General features: G+C 41.0%; 1 long non-coding RNA gene across 1 annotated transcript; it reads right to left on the reverse strand.

Moving 5' to 3' along the window:
• Positions 1-4327: 4327 nt before the first annotated feature.
• Positions 4328-9104, reverse strand: LOC146041995 (uncharacterized). Its single transcript, XR_014463703.1, has 3 exons — positions 8965-9104; positions 6631-6723; positions 4328-5054 (listed from the first exon to the last, which is right to left on the reverse strand). It is a non-coding gene; the product is annotated as an uncharacterized LOC146041995 (long non-coding RNA).
• Positions 9105-10463: the final 1359 nt, after the last annotated feature.

A 10463-nucleotide genomic window follows, 5' to 3' on the forward strand; every position in this document is an offset into this window, starting at 1 on the left:
CAGGGCAGGCTGACTGGAACTGGGACTAAATAACAACATTATTCTGCAGTTTAATGGATATTTGGGGGTTCCCCATGCTGGGTAAACCCCCCTGAACAGGAAGAGCGGTCCTGGACCAGTTACACACCCAGGGTATTTTTATATTGGTACTTGTGTAGTTACACGGCGGCATGCTACGCTGTCAGCGTAGCCCAAAGGCAGCCTAGTGTAGTTAGCGTAGTGTCCCCGCGGCAGCCCTGCGTAGTCACGTACTGTCCCCGCGAGCTGCAGCTCTGTCCCTGGTGTCCCTGGTAAGCCTAGTGAGTGCCTCTCACACAGCACCAGTAACCACCAGATCCCCTGTGCTGGCGGACGCTGGCGGAGAGGTGCTCCATCTGGCTGAGATGCTCGAGCATCTCATACACTTATGCATCTCAGTAATTCATGCAGCAGGGTACGGCAACCCTGCCATGTCCACTTCAGGGAGATGGTCAGGGTTAGGGGTTCGGTACACAAAGGGGGGGGGGGTTCGGTGCACAAGTGCGTCTCATGCACAATAAAGGACACATTTGCCATTGCTCCATATTACATACTGGCAAATGCCTCCATTTCAAACCCCCACTATCCATGTTAGTCTTTAGCGTGGCGAGCGCAGCGAGCCCCGCAAGGGTACGCGGAACGCATCCTCCCGATCTGTTCATACCTCCACTATCCACGTCGGAATGGAGTTGAGTAAATAAAGTGTGGCGCGTATAAATCAACTCCACCCCGACGTGGATAGTGGGGCTATTAACAGGTCGGGAGGACTCGCCACGCTTCAGGCTGACGTGGATAGTGGGGGTGTTTCAGGAACACATTCACACCTGTCATGTCAGGCAGGTTAAAAATGGTCAATGGTTCCCATACAATATAATAAGCGGTGACACAACGCTGACTGACTACGCTAACTACATGACGCTGACTGACTACGCTAACTGCGGAAGCACCGGTTAGGCGCGAATGTACACACAGTCGCAGATACAAGCTGACTACGCTGGCCGCGGGAACACTACGCTGATTCTGACAGGGACACTACGCTGACTACTTAACTGCCGCCGTGATAATACACAAGTACCTTTTTTTATATTCTTTCTTTTACTAAGATGCATACACAGATCATAGGTCTATTTTTTGATTGGGTTAACCATCAGTTCTATAGCCAACCTTTCCATTTGTTATTGTTTTCTGTGTGAAAACATCAATGTTGGACTTATCCCATTTGAGTGTTCCACTGATACATCATATAGGTTTATTTGGCACCATATATATCTTCACGACACCATGTATTTTTTCATTTATAATAAATTGCCTTTTATCACTCCGGAACAGTGAATTGAACGCAGGCACCTGGCCAAAATAACTATCCCATTTGAGTGCCAACGTTGCTGAGAGATGTGCGAATTACAAGCTAAGAAATGCCAGCGTTGCTCACAGCGACTGTTCTTTTTTGGCTCAGTGTTTAACAAAACTTCAATTTACTTCAGATACATTGCTGGCAGTAACTAAAGTTATTCATATTCCTCAACCTATCCTTTTTATTGGATATTTTGCATATCAGTCACAGCAACGCTGGCACTCAAAGATTAGTTCAATCTTGGTAAGAAAGTCAGTTTTTTGGTTGATTTGCCATCAATTTTGACTTTAACAAATTGATGGAAAAGTGACAAAGAAAAACAACACAAAAGCGACCAAATCTACCTTTAGTTAATATGCCCCTAAGGGTCACTTCTCCATGGTCCTAGTCCTGTTCCTAATCACTGCTTTACATACTGCTAACCGTCCTCCTCACCTGCAAAGGCACAGCATGAGCCAAGGCTCCAAGCATGCCTATACAACACCCAGTGGCGTAACTATAAATTTTGCTCCCCCCAGCCAAAAAAAAATATTGCGCCCCCCCCCCCCCCCCCCCCCCCCCCCGGAATTTTGTTAGGGCAAAAACATGAAAAAAAAAAACAGTTAATTTTTTTCAAATCAAGTAACGTTTATTAAGTTTTTACGTTATTGTCAATATAAAACTATACATTACAATAAAAAAATTAAAGTGCTGCATTTACTGAGCATCATTTGCAAACATAACACACGTGTTCACACATAACAATAGCAAACGGCATATATTTTTAGAATATAGGGCAGTGTGGCACACAGTTAGGACGTCAACATACAATGAATATACTGGGATCTGCCATATAATATGAATAATACTACCAGGGTCTTCAGAAACAAGCAAGTCTAGTGACAACCAAACTTTAAACGGTGAACAAAATAACATTTTACTCGGATACTGCTACATTTCCTTTCACTCTTTTTTACAATTTTGAATAACTATCTGAATTTCTTTCTTCGTGCTTTGGCTTCAGCAAAGTCATCAAGAACTTTATCCCTGTTCATTTTTCTCGCTGCCTCACATTCAATACTTAGGAGTGAAAGGCTTTGCAGTCGTCCCTGAGACATGGTACTTCGAAGGTTATTCTTTATTAATTTCAGTTTAGAGAATGATCTCTCACATTAAGCCACTGTGACTGGAATGGTCAAGAACAATAGCAAAGCTGTGCATACATTACAAAAGGAGCCTGCAATAATATTGTTTTCCACAATCATCAAATGTGCAAAATCAGCCATGTTGTTTAACTTGTGAATGTCCACCAGTAATACACTTCGCAAGGTAAGCAACTCTTCAGCAAATGCACCGGTGAGAAATTTTGGATAAAAATCCACAATCTTGTTTGCCGACCTTATAACTTCTTCATCTGTTGCCTTCAACAAGTTGGCCGGTATAACAATGCCAAACCTGTCTACAACTTCCTTCATGCCTTTAAACCTGTTTTGGAGTTGTGCATTAATTACGTCAAGTGTGGCATAGAACACATTAACTCTAAACGCATCTTCAGGGTCTTTGAAAGGCTCGTGTTTGGCCAAATCGTCAAAGAATTTTATAATAGCATGTGATCGTTTGTTGCCAAAATTGGCATCAATCTTCCAAGTGTTTGCTAATGCCACAGCTTCCTCTTTTGTTTGCTGGAAATTTTTTCTTAGTTCCGTCATGTCATTGGTAACCTGTGACAGAAATTTTACAGATTTTGATAGGTCTGCATCTTTTGCCTGAAGGGCCTTAGAAGTTGTCTGAACTGATTTCAGGACCTTGTACCAAATAACAAGTATGAAAACAAATTTAAAAGATTCCATGGCTTTCTTCAAGCCACTTGCCTCATCTTTTTCATCTTTTTTTCCTTTCAAAATGATCTGTGTTAGTGCCTTCATTACTGCAGCAAATCGATGCTTCACTGCCAATACAGCATCAAACCTACTAGCCCACCGAGTAGGACACAACTTCTTCAATGTCAAATCTGGATGACCCTTGACATTCATTCTCTTAAATTCATGGTACGGTTCCAGAAGACTCCAACGATTAATGCTTGCAGCTAGAAAAGTGTACAACTTCTGCAAGATGTCAAAGAACTTTTGGACATCTTGAATTTCTGCTACTGCATCATTCACAACCAAATTGAGATTGTGTGATGCACAGTGGACATACAAAGCATTTTTTTCTACCTTTTTAATGTTAGCTTGTACACCATTGTAGATGCCACTCATCGCTGCAGCTCCATCATAACCTTGGCCAACACATTTTGACACGTCAAAGTTTTTTTGTTTTAAACCTTTCAGAATTTCATTTGACAGCCCCAAGGCAGTTTGATCAGTGATCAGTCGAAATCCAAGAAATGTCTCTTTAATTATCACTTCTGTTGGTCTGCCACTCTCATCCTTATTTATCGTTACATATCTGTAAACTTCACTCATCTGATCACACTTCGATATGTCTTGCGTCGTGTCCATAAGGATTGAATAGAATGGTAGTTCAGCGATCTCATTGACCAATGTCTTCTGCAAATGTGAGGAAAGTACCTGAATGAACTCATTTTGAATTGTTGACTATTCTTAACAGCTCCACCAGGATCCTTCCGCAAAAGTTCAAAAAGAACAGGGTCGAATTCAGCCAAAAGCTCAACAAGTGCAAGAAAATTTCCACTGTGCGAATGCCCAATAAGTTCACGATGACCGCGGAATGACAAATTACAAACGGCCAATGTTAATGTTACACTTAGCAGACGATCCAAGACTTTCTTCCAAAAATTTTTCTCATTTTGTATTCCTTTCTCCAATTCCTTGTCTATTCTTCCATGCAATTTCCATTGTTTGAACATGCAACAGGCACCTCGATGTATGACGCTGTGTTCGTGATCCATCAGTTTTCGAGACAGTCCCTTCCAATCTGAAATTCCCGATACCCAGCTTTCTTGGTATCCTTTCCTATTGCGTTCTGCAAACAGCCAACAAGGTTCACAGTACACTTTGTTTAATATTGGAGAATAGCATATCCACATTCTTGGCATTTTCACTCCACAATCTGTCACTATGTCATAGTAAAACTTTGTAAAACTTCTACGGTTTTCATCACGTGGAAATGGCCCCACAGGTCTGCATGATCCATGTTCTATGATGAAAGATTTAATGTCTGGATCAATAATGTTTACAGGGTAGTGTGCTCTGTCTGTGGGATTTGCTGCAGTAACTGGTAATTGAAAGCCCGCATTGTCATCCTGGAGGGGATGTCCTTGTTCAGGAACTTGAGTAACTTCTGTGTCGCTGTCGGCTGGCAGAAGGGTGTCTTCATCAGTAATATTATCTGTGTTTGTATGGCTGTCAGCTGACAGCGGCAGAAGGGTGTCTTCATTAGTAATATTATCTGTGACTAAGTCCGTTAATACCTCTTCATTATCAGTTTGTGACACCAATGTGGATGTTGAAGGGACTTCCGTACATTCTGTACATGGAAGAGTTTCCACATTTTGCGAACCTGAAGGTGTTTGTACTCGTTGAAGAAACCTATCCAATTTGGGTAGTTTCTTAACAGCTTCTTGTTCCATCCTGCGTTTTTGTCTATTCTGCGCTCCACTCAGTTTTTTGCTGATGTGTGACATTTTCAATCCGCTTGAAACCTCAGGACAGTGCAACACTGCAACTGGTTCTGCTGCTGTCTGCAATATCAAACCAGAGATGTTTTGTAGTAATCTGCATAAAGTAACAGATTAAAAGGAGAATATTGTACTTAAATATATAAAGTGTGGCTAGTTCGTATTAAAAAGTGAGATGCGGAAAACACTTACGTGCAATGGCTGCTCAATGGTACGGCTTTGAGTGATGTGTATCACCAAAATACACAAAGAAATACAGTACTGCACATGAAAACCCCAATACGGCCCCCAGCGCTGATATTATTCCTTTTCTATTACAGGTTTTTATCTATTTTGGATAAGTGATGCTCAAAATATAGTTACAAGGGCCATACTGACATTCATACACTAAATCACACTAACTTGATAGAAGTAGAACCAAGTAATATACAATAATCTACAAGAATACAATTAATATCCAATAATAAGTTAAAAAAGGGTTGTTAAGGATCCTTCTGATGAGGTTTACCTGGGCACAACTTCACTTATAGTCCATGAGTTTATTAAAATTATTTTTATTATTAGTATTCTGTTTTATTTTTCCCTGAATGGTACTATTATTATTACCCTTTATTTATATGGCGCCACAAGGGTTCCGCAGCGCCCATTTACAGAGTACACATAATCAAAAAAGGAAAACAGTGAATTACAGTTGAATACAATACAGGAGAAATAAAGGGTAAATGATTATAGGAAATCAGACGATTGCTGCAACATAAGTAACCAGGTGGCAGCAAGCAGCATGCTTTGGTGCAGTCGAAGACTATTGAAGTAAGAAGTCCCTGCTCCTGAGCTAAAATTGTAAAGAACGTACATTCTACTTACTTATAACTTCTCCTCTTTAGAATTTGCATACAGGTTATAAATAATGGCATGACTATCTTTCACTACTTGACATACTCCCTACATATGCACCAATACCCAGTTTCGGGCACCCTAATACTTATTTCAGTGTGTTCTCTGCGGATGTAGTTATGTTTATATATCCTATACTTATCCTCTATTGCAGTGGTTCCCAAACTTTTTTGAATCACGGCACCCTAGAGTATCAGAGTATTTTACAGGGCACCCCTAGGCCAAAAGAATAAAAAATTATAATTAAATAAGTTGTGCTTAAATGTCATCTTTAGGTCCAGTTATGTGGCGAGGAACATGATTCACTTCTGTTTATATACATATTTTATAATTGAAAGCCACAAGCACTGATTTTACCCATTACATTGACCATCATCAATTTGAATTGGTTGTGGACCACCAACCTGAGGCACCCCTGGGAGCCTAGGCGCACAGTTTGGAAACCACTGCTCTATTGTATTTAAGTGTAAGTCACTGAGTTCTTTTTTGCTGGTTTGTTTATGCAGACCAGGCCTGTCCAACCTGCGGCCCTGCAACTGTTGTGAATCTCCAAATCCCAACATGCCTTGCCACAGTTTTAGCATTCCCTAATAGCAACACTGTGACAGGGAATGCAGGGATGGCCGCAGGTTGGACAGGCATGATGTAGACTATAATAGGGCAATATTGCTAGTGACGACACATAAAGGTCTATAATAATAATACTAATAACAATCTATATAATATGAAGCTATATGCAACATACCGTCTATCTGTGATCGGGTAGGAAAATTAATGACTGTTTCATCCACTGCTCTTCCAGCTATATCACCTGGGAATTGGATGCAGGTAGGCAGTTCTAGAGGGGGTTTTCCAAAAAGCAAAATAGAATAATGAATCATCTCCCCCTACATACAGTATTAAGGAGCCTATATATCGTGTCAGTTTTTCATAAAATGTATGCTGACTTCAGTTTCTTCAAAATATTATGTTTCAGTGCTACGTACTTATACTATATACATATACACACACACATACATATATAGCCAACAATTGCACTCTGGTCATGAAAATATATTCAAAGCAGCATCTTTTCCATTGCTGCATTGAATTTATTTACATCAATGTTTCGACGCTAAAGCATTGATGTTAAAAATGCTGCTTTTAATTTATTTACATGATCAGAAATATATATATATATATATATATATATATATATATATACACATACATATATATATATATATATATATATATATACATATATATACACACACACACACAAACACACCACTCCGGGTCTTGATAAGAAACATAAAAGTGTTTATTGTGAATGGTGTTACCGGCCTGCTTTTGTCTTCAGGACACACAAATTGTCCTGAAGATGGGAGCAGGCCCAAAACACCGTTGACAAAAAACAACTGCAAGATTACAGCAGGGCCCTGTTTCCACCTCTTGTTATCTGTTTCCAGGGTGCTGTCCTATGAGTCTGCACAGAGCCTGCATGGCCACAGCCGCTCATTTCATGCCCTTAAAGAAATAGTTGGCCGGGCCACTGGTGCAGCATATCGCCATGACAGCGCTTCCTGTCATGGCACATCCTCAGCAAAGGCAGCAGTTTGCCGGCAGGAACGTGCAGACCTTAGATGCAGGTGTGATTTTGGCTATTTTGTGTCACCTGCTAGGGTGACACCTGAGTGCAGGCCACACACCCCACATGACGCCACTGGTCTGGTGACAGCAGGGGAGAGACGGCAATGCACACTACATAGCGCGAGGATCCAGAAGCAGAGGGGGAGAGCTGACACCTGGCTGGGACCCAACGGTAACAGGGATATATATATCTCCAATGTAGAAATCCGGCACCAACCAATAAAGTCCACTACTTACTCCAGTGCCTTCCAGGGCTTTCAGCCCAAATATGCAGAGTCCATTAGCTTAAATACTAGGGGCGCTCCACAACGCTTCCATGCTGCTCAGCCACTGGATGCAGGGAAGAGACCGATCTGCACCGGCTAGACATATAAATAAATAAAGTGCAGTATATTTAAACTAGTGAAACATATATAACATACATTCAATGTTTCATGTATGTTATACAGGTAGAGTATCACGTATTCAGAGATCTCTTTTCCGAAGTATTCTAAAAAAAAATTTTTTTTTTGAATATTTCAGATTTTTTTTTTCACCACCTTGCCCCTTTTTCATATTTAGCAAGTCCCCCGATGTCCACGGTGGCCTTCAGGATCTTCTTCAGCCTTCCCAGGAGTGCATTGCGAGGGTGTGTGAACTCACACAATGCATCACTGGGAACGCTGAAGAGGATCCCTGGACGCCGTGGGACACTGAGAATACCAGGGGATGGCATGAGATCATCGGGGGACAAGGTAAGTATGTAAAAAAAAATCTAATAACCGTAAAAAGGGGCAGATGTATTAAGCCTGCGAAGAGATAAACTAGAGATAAGCTGGAGATAAAGAGGAAGGAGATAACATGTCAGCCAATCGGCTGGGTTTGAAATATGACACTTGGGAGCTGATTGGCTGGTGCGTTATCTCCTTACACTTTATCTCCAGTTTATCCCTTTGCCAGGCTTAATACATATGCCCCAAAATTCCTTATCCAAAATGCTTGTGGTTCCGAGCATTTTGTATAAGGGATACTCAACCTGTATATGTTTTACTAGTTTTAATCTACTGCACTTTATTTATTTATATATCTAACCGGTACAGATCAATCTCTCCCCTGCATCCAGTGGCTTAGCAGCATGAAAGCGTTGTGGATCATTGCTAGGCGACATGACACGCCACGTCACAACCCGCCCTGGAGGGTGCTGAGACCTTGACCACATCCTTTCCATCTATCTATAGTAGATGATTCAGCCCGGCACTGCCTAGAACAGGGAGGTGAGTAGACGTGGGTGCCTTCAGCATAAATATATGGAATAGAACACAACCAGGCAGCAGCACTCCCGGGTTTATCTAGACAAGTGCTCTTTAATCCGACATTTTAGGGGATGGATACCCCTTTTCAAAAAGGTACAATGCAAATAACACCGCAAACAAAAACACAATTTAAACCTATCAAAGTGCTTACTCACTGTTGCGCTGTTTGGGGTGGCCACAGCGTATTCCCCTCAACTTCCGGACGGCGAGCTGTTAGGGTTGTCAAGGGATTTCCCTGAAGACAATGCATAAATAAAAGCATTGAAACATTGCTTTAAATACCAGCAGTACTTTGCATTTATTTTTCCAGTGAGAGTGCCATGCCTCCCACTGCCTGTATGTATGCACATATATATATATGACTGGCACGTCCTTCTCCTAGTGCGCTCTAGCAGTACCACCTAGCCAGTTCATACAATCAACATGGTATTACACTCATTCAATAAATTAAGTGGAGTTCCGATGTTTCAACAATATCAAGTAGACTTCATTCAAAAGGCTCTCTTCAATCAAAGATTACTCTTTGAACGAAGTCCACGTGATATTGTTGAAACATCGGAACTCCACTTCATACATTGAATGAGTGTAATACCATGTTGATTGTATGAACATGCTAGGTGGTACTGCTAGAGCGCACTCCTGACAAAACCCCCCCCGTCCACCCATACTACTTCGTGTCTCTTACTAACAGGAGAGATGTTAACATGGCTCGTTATCTTTATTGATGACGCATACACACACATACATATATTTATACATTTTTCACCAAAAGGTCACGCAAGTTGCGACCCCTGGAGTAAGCACACATCACAGATTTATTTTGCAAAGAAGAAAGTGTGGTGTCAGAATTTACAATTGGCCAATGTTTCCTGACTTTGCTACTAATTTCAGAGCTTTTCTGATGGAACTGATTCACCCAAATAAGTTTATCTTGGTGTTTATTACTTTTAGGTGACACACTAAAGTCAGGTCGGGGCAAGGCCATGATTTTTCTTTTGGAAAGTATCCTCGTTCAATGAATTTAGTACACATGGTGTCAATTGCCTCCTCAAGTTTGTCGACATCACTGGTAATCCTATAAAAGGCGCTTTTTTCCCATATATACACACATTATATATATATATATATATATATATATATATATATATATGAAATAAATGCAGACTGGCACTCCGGGGTCTTTTAAACAAGCATGTTGTCACAGCAATGAAACAAACGTTTCGGGGGTGGTCCCCCTTTGTCAAGGTGTCTGCATTTATTTCTTACCAATACCCCTTCGGCGGGGCACCAGGGCAGCTGAGTCTTTGTGGAGAGTGCCGGGCCGCCGCCGCCGCCGCCACCAATATATATATATATATATATATATATATATATATATATATATATATATATATATATATATATATATATATATATAGAGATGGAGGGATCGGCACTCCTTAGGACCAATGTAACTGCGCCGGTGCCCTCACAATAAAAGTAATTGTAGATCCAACGAAGGTGCGGCACTCGTAGCTTTCAATAATGAACACTGTGTGAAGTGTTCATTATTGAAAGCTACGAGTGCCGCACCTTCGTTGGATCTATATATATATATATATATATATACACACATATATACACACATATATACACACACACACATACATACACA

Source organism: Crinia signifera, chromosome 19 (genome assembly GCF_055691185.1).
Source record: "Crinia signifera chromosome 19, ASM5569118v1, whole genome shotgun sequence".
NCBI classification, from domain to species: Eukaryota; Metazoa; Chordata; class Amphibia; order Anura; family Myobatrachidae; genus Crinia; species Crinia signifera.